This window comes from Dama dama, chromosome 24 (genome assembly GCF_033118175.1).
Source record: "Dama dama isolate Ldn47 chromosome 24, ASM3311817v1, whole genome shotgun sequence".
Classification (NCBI taxonomy): Eukaryota; Metazoa; Chordata; class Mammalia; order Artiodactyla; family Cervidae; genus Dama; species Dama dama.
This window is the reverse complement of record NC_083704.1, coordinates 17,433,900-17,446,277: the sequence shown is the minus strand read 5'-3', so window position 1 is coordinate 17,446,277 and position 12,378 is coordinate 17,433,900. Positions and strand designations below refer to the sequence as shown.

The following is a 12,378-nucleotide window of genomic DNA, read 5'->3' as shown; positions in this document are numbered from 1 at the left end:
CCTTTAAATGTTGGCACTTCTCTCTCCCTGGAGGCCAGGCCAATTACTCTCCACTTCCACAGGCCTTTGCACTTCTTCCATCACCTCATTTATCCCCCGTGACTAATTGCCTCTTGCTGTTTAAAGGGTTATTCCAGACATTCAAAAAGTATAAAAATAATGCAACCAAAGATAATCCCCCCAGAGACAATAACATAATAAACACTCATATAAGAAACAAAACATGACAAATGCGCTTGATGATTGCTTCTTAAATGTCAGGCTTCCCACACAGGACTGCAAAGCTGATGCTTTGACAGCAGAAACCTTGAACTGTCTTGAGTGCTAAAACCAGGTCCAGACACAGGCTGGAGAGATGGGCAGAGGTGCCGAAGGAAGGACGGACCAATAATCAGACAGAAGGACATAGTCCTCTCTAGGCTGGAGCTGGATTGTCAAAGTAGGGGAAAACGAGGGATGGCCGCAGCCTGCAGCCCCAGCCCTAGGGTCCACCTCCGCTCAGACAACAAGCCTCCACACCCCGTACAAAGCTGGGAGCCCGAACAAGAGAAGTCACCAGACAGCAAGAGCGTCCCTTGGCCCAGCTCCTCTCTCCAGGCTGCTGACCAGGCCGGGACCCCTCTGGCCACTACTGTGAGCAGGCCCATGCCAGCAGGGCTGGGAACTCCGAATCTCAAGGCTGCAGGTAAGGCCTGGGGCTCAGGATGTCCACGGACCCGCACCTGACAAGAGCCTCCTACACGTGCATGCGTGCTAAGTCGCTCAGTGTGTTTGATTCTTTGTGACCCCATGGACTGCAGCCTGCCAGGCTCCTCTGTCCCAAGAACACTGGAGTGGGTTGCCATGCCCTCCTCTAGGGGATCTTCCTGACCCAGGGATGGAACTCACGTCTCCAGCGCCTCCCGCACTGGCAGGCGGTCCCTTACTACTAGCGCCACCCGGGGAACCCCACACACCAACTGAAAAAAAGGGGCCTCGACCCCACTCAGGTACTGGTTCAGACGCCTCCCGGCAAGCGCCCCACCCACCTCGTGCCTCTGTTTCCCCACTCGTGTGAAGGGGATGCTAACGAACCCACTTCCTTGGCTGTCCCAAGAATGACTTGAGTTATTGCATTTTAAGTGAGAACAATGCCTGGCCCCATCACTGTTATATTAGAGTCAGACCCCTCCCCACGACCAACGCCATTTCGTCACAGCACAATCCCCCCGCCCCGTCAGGCTGAGGGGTGCACACCGACACCTGCAAGAGCTTTGTACTCAGAGCCCCCGGGGGACTCGGGGAGACCGGGAGGCTCCAGGCCCCCCCACTCCCAGACTCTGCTGCCAGCTGGAGAGGAATCCCCCTCCTCCCTCCTCCCTGGCACTCCTCCTGCACACACTCAGCTATTTATAGCCTCTGGCAACACTCCAACCGCAAGGCCGCCTCCGCCTTTTAATAGACACAGGGCTCCTGCCCACACTCACACAGCCGGGGCCCCTACACAGGAGGCTCCCCCGGCCCCCGCCCACTCACCCATCCCGGCAGGAGAAGCAGCTGTGCCCCCACTTGCTGCCTCAGAGCCCAGAGGGGCACCTCCCCCGAAGACATGAGGGTAAGGGGTTCGTTTTACCCCGAGCACCAGCCAACCCAAGCACTAGCCTCTCAAGGAAACAGGCATACAAGCACGAGGCGGTCCTTATGCTCCAAGGGGTCTAAACCCCGGTGGGAAGCCACCCCTGCTGCTCCCCAAGCTCCCAGTCCGGGCGAGACATGGAAAGCCCAATCCTGGACACACAGAACCACCTAAAGAAAGAGTACACGCAGATTCCACTCAGAACCCACGAGCTGAGAGCAGGATGAACCTGAACGGAGGGGCTCTGACACGCAAGGTCTGTTTCCCAGGCCAGCTGGCCTTGGATGCACCCAACTTGCACCTGGGGAAACAAGGGGGAAATCCAATGGGGATAGCGCGGGCTGGAGGCCTGAGGTAGACCTTGGAGGTAGGGGGTGCAGCCGGAGCAGCCACGCCTCCCCTGGAGTCCCCCGGGCTCTGGGTCTGGGGAACATTCAGCTCAGCCAGCAGCTCTCAGTGGTACCACAGACCCCAGGAGCCAGCCGGCCGCTGCACTCTGCCCATGGTTCCTGAGGCTCCCTCAACAGCCCCGCCTCCCTGTGGGCGCAGTCCCCCTACACTGTAGAGGGGTGAGAATGGGATGCCAGCCAGCACCCACCCACCTCAGGCCCCCTGCACCAGCTCACCACCCCCGGCTCCCTGAAGGAGCCACCAGAGAGGCGGCCAGGTGAGGCAAGCCCAGCCATCTCCCGCATCGTCCAGCCTCCAGGTCTGCGCAGAGACGAGAGGCACCCCTCCCACCACCACACAAGCGCACAGGGGTCAGGCTCCCTTCCCTGAAGGCCGTGCTCTGGGCTCCCCTCACCCTGCCCCGTCGGAGGGACCTGCCCTTAGCTGAGCGCCCGCTGTCACCGCAGGCTCCTCCAGAGCAGCCAAGGAGGGCCCTGAAGGTGGGGGCGCCCAGCGACAATGTCCAGATCTGAGTTTGTGACTCCGCCTCCCCCGGTCCACACAGGATGCTCTTCACCATCTTCCCCATGACCAGAGTAGGATGGCTGGTGTGTGAGGGATAAAGGGAACCTAAGTGGAGGTGAGGAGGAGGGCTGGAGCATCAGACACGCGCACACATGTGTGCACGCTCTGTGCAATGACACACACACACACAAGAGGCAGAAGAGAGTCCCGAACTGGACTACGTCTGTCTCTGAACTTCTCCCACTCAAGAGAATAACTCTACCCAAGATATTTACTAAGTGTCAAAACCAGGTTTTGAGCCCAGGGCCGCCTCACTGTGGAGTACGTACCCTCTTCACCTGCTCTGCGACCCCTCTACGCTCAGGGTTAGAGAACAGCTCACTGTACGGCCTGACCACAGCCTCCGGTCCATCCTCCTGTCGGACCTTTAGGTCATTTCCAACATTTGCTGATATAAGCCCTGCCGCCGTGGACCCCTCCCGGGGCCCTCTCCTGTGCGTTTTCTCATGAGCGGGTGTTCCTCTAGGGGATGCCCCACAGGTTAGAGGTCAGAGATGGGGGGACACAGGGATGAGCATCTCCAACTCCTGGACACAGTCACACTGTTCCCCCACGTGGATGTACCACTGTACGTGCCCAAGAGACTCCAGCCCCACTGAGCCACACCCTCAGCCCCTGCGATGTGCTAACCCGGTCAGGGTGAAACCGGACGTCATGGTTGTGATCCCCATCTCCTAACTGCTTGTGAGAATGGTCGTGTGTGTGTTTGTCAGCCCCTTCTGAAAACTGCCTGTTCACATCCTTTCCCATTTTTCCGCTGGGCTGCTTCTCCTTTGGGTTATAGAAATTTTTTATATATTCCAATAAAACTTTTCTTACTACAAAATAACCCCGTTCATTTGTTTGCTTGCTCCTTGCCAGAAAGCCTACTTTAATGTGACACTGACACAGCTATATGACATTTCTTGTAGTTAGTATTTTCCCAATTTATCTTTATCCAACTCGCACTTCAAATCTTTCTGTACCTTTTTTTATCCAAACTCAATCTAATACTGTCTTTGATCTAAAATTGAATCCTGGGTCCAGGAAGATTCCATATGCTGCGGAGCAACTAAGCCCGTACACCAGAACTACTGAAGCTACACGCTCTAGAGCCTGTGTTTCATGACAAGAGAAGCCACCGCAATGAGAGGTCCGCACACTGCAACTGGAGTAGACCCCACCTGCCGCAACTAGAGAAAGCCTGTGCCCAGCAACGAAGACCCAGCACGGCCAAAAGAAGCCCCAGAATCCAGGCCCATTACAAGAGCCACTATGTTCAAGAAACTGGAAATATCAAGGGAACATTTCATGCAAGGATGGGCACAATTGAAGGACAGAAATGGTAAGGACCTAACAGAAGCAGAAGAGATTAAGAAGAGGTGGCAAGAATACCCAGAAGAATAAAACAAAAAAAGGTCTAATGACACAGACAACCACGATGGTGTGATCACTCACCTAGAGCCGGACAGCCTCAAGTGGGCCTCAGGAAATGCTAGTACGAACAAAGCTGGTGGAGGTGAGGAAATTCTAGCTGAGCTATTTCAAATCCTAAAAGATGATGCTGTTGAAGTGCTGCACTTACTATGTCAGCAAAATTGGAAAACTCAGCAGTGGCCACAGGACACTCCATTTCCAAAGGGCAGTGCCAAACAACGTCCAATCTACCGCACAACTGCGCTTGTTTCACATGCTAGCAAGGTCCTGCTCAAAATCCTTCGAACTAGGCTTCAGCAGTATGTCACCTGAGAACTTCCAGATGTGCAAGTTGAATTTAGAAAAGGCAGAAGAACTAGAAATCAAACTGTCAACATCTGTTGGATCATAGAGAAAGCAAGAGAATTCCAAAGAGAATTCCAGAAAAACATCTGCTTCATTGACTATGCTAAAGTCTTTGAATCACAACAAACTGTGGAAAATTCTTAAAAGAGATGGGAATAACAGACCACCTTATCTGTCTCCTGAGAAACCTATATGCAAATCAAGAAGCAACAGTTAGAACCAGACGTGGAACAACAGACTGGTTCAAAACTGGGAAAGGAGTACAACACCTGTATATTGTCACCCTGCTTATTTAACTTATATGCAGAGTACATCATGTGAAATGCTGGGCTGGATGAATCTCAAGCTGGAATCAAGATTGCTGGCAGAAGTATCAACAACCTCAGCTATGCAGATGATATACCACTCTAATGGCAGAAAGTGAAGAAGAACTAAGCAGCCTCTTGATGAAGGTGAAAGAGGAGTGGAAAAGCTGGCTTAAAACTCAACATTCAAGAAATGAAGATCATAGACTCCGTTTCCATCACTTCATGGCAAATAGAAGGTGAAAAAGTAGAATCAGTGACAGATTTTTATTTTCTTGGGCTCCAAATCACTACAGACAGTGACTGCAGCCATAAAATTAAAAGATGCTTGCTCCTTGGAAGGAAAGCTACGACAAACCAAGACAACGTATTAAAAAGCAGAGATATCACTTTGCTGACAAAGGTCTGTATAGTCCAAACTATGGTTTCTCCCACAGTCATGGTACAGATGTGAGAGCAGGACCATAAAGAAGGCTAAGTGCCAGAGAACTGATGCTTTCGAACTGTGGTGCTGGAGAAGTCCCTTTGATTGCAAGGAGATCAAACCAGCCAATCCTAAAGGAAATCAACCCTGAATATCCATTGGAAAGACTGATCCTAACGCTGAGGCTCCAACACTTTGGCCACCTGATGTGAAGAGCCGCCTCACAGGAAAAGATCCTCATGCTGGGAATGATTAAGGGCAGGAGGAGAAGGGAGCAACAAAGGATTAGATAGCTGGATGGCACTACCAACTCAATGGACATGAGTTTGGGCAAATTCCGAGAGATAGTGAAGGACAGGGAAGCCTAGCATGCTGCAGTCCACGGGGCTGCAAAGAGTTGGACACAGCTTGGCGACTGAACAGCAACGCTTGAATTTGTTTTCTCTCTACTGTTACCACCTTTAGATTATCTTTTTTAGATCCCATTATTTCAGGGACTTCCCTGGTGGTCCAGTGGCCAAGACTACTTGCTCCCAATGCAGGGGGACTAGGTCTGATCCCTGGTCAGGGAATTAGATCCTACATGCCGCAATTAAAAATCCCAAGTGCTGCAACTAACACCTGGCCCAGCCAAATAGATGTATGCTTTAAATTCCATTATTTCAGCCACTTCTGGTGTGGAAGTAATGCACATTCCATTATAGGCAAACCTTTAAGTTTTAACATGTACATTTATGCTAAAAGCCGAAAGTTAATCAACATCTCTCCTATCCCTTATTGGAACTTCGCTGTTCTAATTACCTCTGTCCAACCTACATTAACTTAGTTTAACATAATATTTGTGTTCCACATGTAATTGATTGTTCATCTTCTTATCTGCCTCCCAAAGCAGATGATATTCGGGTTTTACACAGTCAGCATCTCCTTCTCAGTCCATACATTCCTCTGTCTGTCTGCACGCCCATTCATTCTGGAACTCCACTCGTCCTTCCAGGACCACTGTCCTTCCCACAGAACACCTTCCTTCAGTACAGATCTTTGGATAAAGAAGCCTTGATTTATCTCTCCGAAAATGTCATTTTGTTCTTTTTCCTAACTGATTTTGTTCTTTTTCCTAACTGACAGTTTAGAAGAACATAAACTTTTAGGTTGAGTTATTTCCTCTCACCATCTTGAAGGTGTTATTCCACTGTCTTCTGGCTTTCACCATTACTGCAGAAAAGTCTATGATTAGTTTAACTTTGTAGATATTCTGTCTTTTCCCTCTGGTTGCTTTCTTAGATCTGCTTCTTGCAATTTCACTAAAGAGCCATACATTTAAATTTATTTGTACTGCTCAGAGGCATGGGCTTATGCAGTTATGTGCTAAGTCGCTTCAGTTGTGTCCCCATGGACTGCAGCCTGCCAGGCTCCTCTGTCTGTGGGATTCTCCAGGCAAGAATACTGCAGTGAGTTGCCATACTGCTCAGGGGAATGTGCATTTAATCTGATGATTCACATCTTTCACTGACTCTGAAAAATTCTTTGCTGTTGTTGCTCAGCCGCTAAGTCGTGTCCAACTCTGTGACCCCATGAACTGCAGCACACAAGGCTTCCCCGTCCTTCTCTATCTCCCAGAGTTTGCTCAAATGCATGTCCATCGAGTCAGTGATGCCATCCAACCAGCTCACCCTCTGTTGCCCCCTTTTCCTCCTGCCCTCAATCATTCCCAGCATCAGGGTCTTTTCCAAAGAGTTGGCTCTTCCTATCAGGTGGCCAAAGTATTGGAGCTTCAACATCAGTCCTTCCAATGAATATTTAGGGTTGATTTCCTTTAGGATGGACTGGTTGAATCTCCTTGCTGTCCAAGGGACTCTCAAGAATGTTCTCCAACACCACAGTTCGAACGCATCAATTCTTCAGCGCTCAGCATTCTTTATGGTCCAACTCTCACATCCATGAGTACTGAAACACCACAGCTTAGACTGTATGGACCTTTGTCAGCAAAGTGATGTCTCTGCTTTTTAATATGCTGTCAAGGTGTGTCACAGTTTTTCTTCCAACAAGCAAGAGTCTTTTAATTTTGTGGCTGCAATCACCGTCTGTAGTGATTTTGGAGCCCAAGAAAATAAAATCTGTCACTGTTTCCACTTCTCCCGCATCTATTTATATCTCCCTGTTCTATGTTCTGACATTCCTGTTACAAGCATCAGACCATCAGATCAGTCTCTTAACTCTGCTTTCATATTTTTCAAATCTGTGTCTAAACACCATTATAGATAATTCCACAGATCTAACTTCCAATTAATTAATTCTCTCTTTAGCTGGGTCTAATTTGCTACTCAGTTCTAATTAATTTATAAATTCAATTAATCTATTTTTTTATTTCGACAAGTTCTCTTTAAAAAAAAAAAACTTCTTGGTCAATTTTGATACTTCCATTCCTTGTCATACTTCCAAATTTCTAGCTTATATAAACTCCATAACTTAACTTCCTGAACATCTATTTATCCCACTTGTTACTTTTGATGATTTCACTCATGGAATCTTGTTTCCCTGTGTGTTTTGGAATTTTGGATTCTGTTTTTGGATACAGAACTTATGTTCAGTGGCGGCCTTTTCTGTGGGAATAAAAAGTGAAGCCAAGTTTGAGGGGGCAAACTTCCAGAAATAATTCATATTTTTGCTTCTGCCAAATTCTCTAGGACATTACCAATCTGGAATCACTGTAATTATTCAACTTCAGGTTCCCAGGAAACACAGATGGTATAAACTTCAACTCCAAGCTCATGGAAGCACACAGATCTATGGTTACAAATTCTCAAGTGAAACTACCCACCTCCCCAGAAATCAACAATTTATCTATTCCCTTTATCAGCAAAAGAATGTTCCCTCTGGTCCATACTTTCACTGAAGAATAACCCTGCAGAAGTCTTATCATGTGAGAGCCTCAGTCTCAGTTCCACATCTTATCTCCTGTGCCTCACACTCTGCTTCTAAACCCACATCTTTAAAATATGTAGAGAGGCAAAGTCCCTCAGGAAAAAGCAGCTTTAGCCAGTGAAAGGGTACAGCTCTAGTTTCCAGCCCACTCTTGCTTCTCCCTTTTTTTATACATGCAATTATGCATATACATTTTAAAAGGATATTCGCCATACATTATCCAGGATTTCCATGTGTCTTGTATAACGAGGTTTTTTGGCTGTTCTCTTCACTATTATCGCCAGAAATGGAAGTTCAGGAGCAATTTTCAAGGGTGACAAGAGGAGCTCTACCAGCCTGCAAGTTGAGTCGCTTCAGTCATATCCAACTCTTTGAGACCCTATGGACTACAGCCTACCAGGCTCCTCTGTCCACAAAATTCTCCAGGCAAGAACACTGGAGTGTGCTGCCATGCCCTCCTCCACGGGATCTTCCCCACCCAGAGATGGAACCCAAATCTCTTACGTTCCCTGCACTGACAGGCAGGCTCTTTACTAGTGCCAGCGGAACAAGAAATGAAGCTAGGTCACCTCGAGTCACATTCAACTTCGACTTTGTAAACGATTCCCTAACACCACCCACAGAACAAGGTGGGGTGGGGTGGCGGGTTTCCCTGGTGGCTCAGTGGTAAAGAATCCGCCTGCCAGTGCAGGAGACAAGGGTTCAGTCCCTGATCAGGAAACAGCTCACATGCCACGGAGCAAGTAAGCTGGTACAACACAACCACTCAGCCTGCGCTCTGGAGCCTGGAAGCCACAACTACTGTAGCCCGTGCACCCTGGAGCCCCTGCTCCACAAGAGAAGCCACCGCAGTGAGAAGCCCGAGCAGCGCAACTGGAGAGCAGCCCCTGTGCTCCGCAGCTAGAGAAAAGCCCGAGCAGCAACGGAGACGCAGCCCAGCCAAAACTAAAATGAGCAATTAAAAAAAAAACAAGGGTCCAGGACCATTCCCCAAAACACTTGCCTTTCTCCAGAGTCCATCATTCCTGAAGGACACTGGCAAGAGAGCTTGTAGATAAAAGGTCAAGGATTATACACAAATGTTATTTTTGCTCCCTCCTGTAATCCCACTAAAACCACAGCAAAGAAAAGGGTTTTAAGGCATAAACCCATAAAGACAAAAGGAACAGCAAAGAACCACAGAAGTAAATTTCTGAAGCTGGAAAGCAAATACACGAGTGGCCAATGGCCACACAGACTCCTAAACTGGCTGCAGAGAAAGCTGAGAAGCAACATGATTTCTACCACCTAACATCTTCAACCCACTTTAGAGTTTGTCTTCTTTTGGCTCCCCCCTCAACTCTATATCTTGGGGTCCCAAGCCAAAAAGAAGGACTCACTATACTCACCCTCTGTTTAAAATTCCAATTCTTGTCTTCCTCACCCCACAAGGCTGTCAAGTGCAAGGCTCGGCCTCTCAGTTGCCCATGTGGAACTGAAAACAGACTCAGATGTAACAGTCACTACCCAGGGCCTCTGCTGGCACACAGATCCTGGCCGGTGGGTATTCCCTATCTTCTTAGCTGTGCAAAGCTTTCAACGGGAGGCATTTTCTGTTTGTTCATCTTGTCCAGGTGCCTTCAGAAAGAGGGTTGATCCTGATCATCAAAAGAGGGGAACCTCCATATCTACTTTGACCCAGTTTTTAAATATATTTTCAGGACTATATATAATACCTCAAGGGGACACCTCCACACATTCACAGCAACTGAGATCACCAGTGTGAATAAGACTGCCCATAGAAGTGTTCATCAAGAACACTGACCCCAAAGCAGAGTCCTGAAGAAAGTTAACTTGCTTCCAAAGGGTAAGTCAAGGGAAAACAATCCCCTTTCAACCAACTTCATTATCTTAGACTCTTGCGAATTGAACTGCATCTCCTTGCCCTCAAATTCATAACCGGCAAGATGACTATACTAGGAAATAAGGTCTCTGAAGAGGTAATTAAGGTCAGTCAAGGCCACATGGGTGGGGCTCTAATAGGACTGCTGTCCTTATAAGAGGAGGAAGAGACACACCCAGAGAGAAGGCTGTGTGAGGACAAGCAAGAAGGTAGCGCTCTGTATGCCAAGGAGCCAGGGCTCACCAGGAACCAATCCTGACAAAACCTTGGTCTTTCACTTCAAGCCTCCAGAGCTGTGAAAATTAATTTCTGTTACTGAAGCCCCCGAGTCGGTGGCATTCTGTGGTACAGCAGCCCAAGCAGATTACGACCCAGACAGCGCCCATCACCTGTGCAACGTGGAAAAGCTGGCTGGGACGCCACTCACGCTAGAAACCGTACCCTTAACCCACTGCCACCCAGCTCCACAAACTGGGCCTGACAAGTGGGCTCAGAAAAGGAATCCCAGGGAAACTGCAGTGAGAGAACAAGCGCATGGTGGGCAAGGAAGTGGGAAAGCAGGGGCTCTGGAGAACACGCCATCTCAACCTGCCCTCCTGAATTCTTCAGTCAGGGCGGAAGAGGGAGCAAGGCAACAAGGAGCACACTCATCCAGGAGCTGAAGCTCACCGCGGCCCCTTCTGCTGCGAAAAGCCTCTCACCAGACCCCGGAACCATTCTTCTACAAGCTTCTCCCATCACCCCTACCTCCATTATCTCCACACGTGACACCAGGATCCTGCCACGCCCAGAGCTTGTCAAACGCATGGGGTGCACCAGGAGAGCCTGCCCCCCACAACCTTCAGCGAGAGCCTCTGTCTCTCTGGGGGTGGAGGCAGCATGCAGCCTGACTGATGAGCGCGCGCACACACACACACACACACACACACACGTGCACATCCACCCCAAACCCGAACTGTCTCCTGGTTAGTCCACTGCCACCCCGCTGTCGGCACAGTAACTCAGACGTGGGGAGCGGCCTCTCTGGATCTCCTCAGACATCAGGTCAGAGGAAGTGGGCATCCTTCCTGTCCGGGCACCCGTCATGAGGTGGGCGATTTCCAAGCTCTATAACCTACCATTACACAGGGACACAAACACACATACACACCACCACCACACAGTATAACCACGTGTAATCATTTCTCAGTATCTGTATTAAAATTCACAACATACATGCCCTGGGACTCCGAACTCTCTCTTCTTATCATCAACCCTTAGCAAACAACCTGCATAAACTGCGAGCAATCAGAAAGTCCATCAATAGGAGACCAGACAAAACACAGCTTATCTCTGAACTCTGAAACTTCACACTATTAAAAAGACTGAGGTAGATCCATATACACTGAAAAAGACTGCCAGAACAAGTCTCTGAGCTTAAGAAGCCATCACAGGGACTCCCCTGGTGGTCCAGTGGTTAAGACTGCAGGGGACACAGATTCAATCCCTGGCCAGGGGAACTAAGATCCTGCACACCGTGCGGTGGGGGAAAAAAAAAAAAAATACCACCAAAACCATGAGATGTGACAATGTGGATGCAAGTTACGAAACACGGTGAGCAAAAGATGGGGACACAAAACAGCTCACCCTGCAAGATCACATCCGTTTAAAGCACAAAAACAGCTTCCCTTGTGGCTCAGCTGATAAGAATACGTCCACAATGAGGGAGACCTGGGTTCGATCCTTTGGTGGGGAAGATCCCCTGGAGAAGGGAAAGGCTACCCACTCCAGTATTCTGGCCAGGAGAATTCCATGGACTGTATATAGTCCATGGGGTGGCAAAGAGTTGTACACGACTGAGCGATTTTCACTTCCCTTCACTTCAAAGCACAATGACAGGCCAAACTAACATATGCTATTAAAAAAGGGCAGTGGTTACCCTCCAGGATTTAGGGGTCAAGACTGGAATGGAGAAAGGGCTCGGTGGGGAAGGGGCAAGCATCTCCATCTGGCGGCTGATGACCTCAGCATATTCAGTTTGTGAAAATTCCTCAAGTTGTCACTTATGATAATTACACTATCCTACACATAATTTATACTTCAGTTAAATGTTTGAAAAAGAGTAATACCATTTTAGGTTAAAAAGAAAAGAAAAAACAGCTTTCTGTCTTTCTCTAAGTCTAATACTTCTATAGATATACAGGTCCAACTCCACCAACCTGAGAAGGCTCATTTCTGGAGGAAGATTCAGAGGGCAGACAAAGCTGGCAAGAGAGACCATGGTTTCCCATGTAATATCTAAATTTCTGCAACTGAATCCATATGTGTTACTTATAAAACTAAAAATTAACAAAAATTTTAAATGGGCCAAGAAATTACAGCCAAAGTGACTATTACTATCAACTACACCCCAGGTGGCCCACCAGGGGACCTGAGGATGAGTGGAGGTTTGGGAGGGGCTTTTCCGGGAGGGGAGGCAGGACCGCACTGGGCCGGCTCGCCTCCCCCACGGAGC

At 48.7% G+C, this 12,378-nt stretch overlaps 1 protein-coding gene across 3 annotated transcripts in view; it reads right to left on the bottom strand.

The window, feature by feature from the left end:
• ACVR2B (activin A receptor type 2B) overlaps window positions 1-12,378 on the bottom strand; it is a 35,123-nt gene that overhangs the window by 15,277 nt on the left and 7,468 nt on the right. The window lies entirely within an intron of this gene.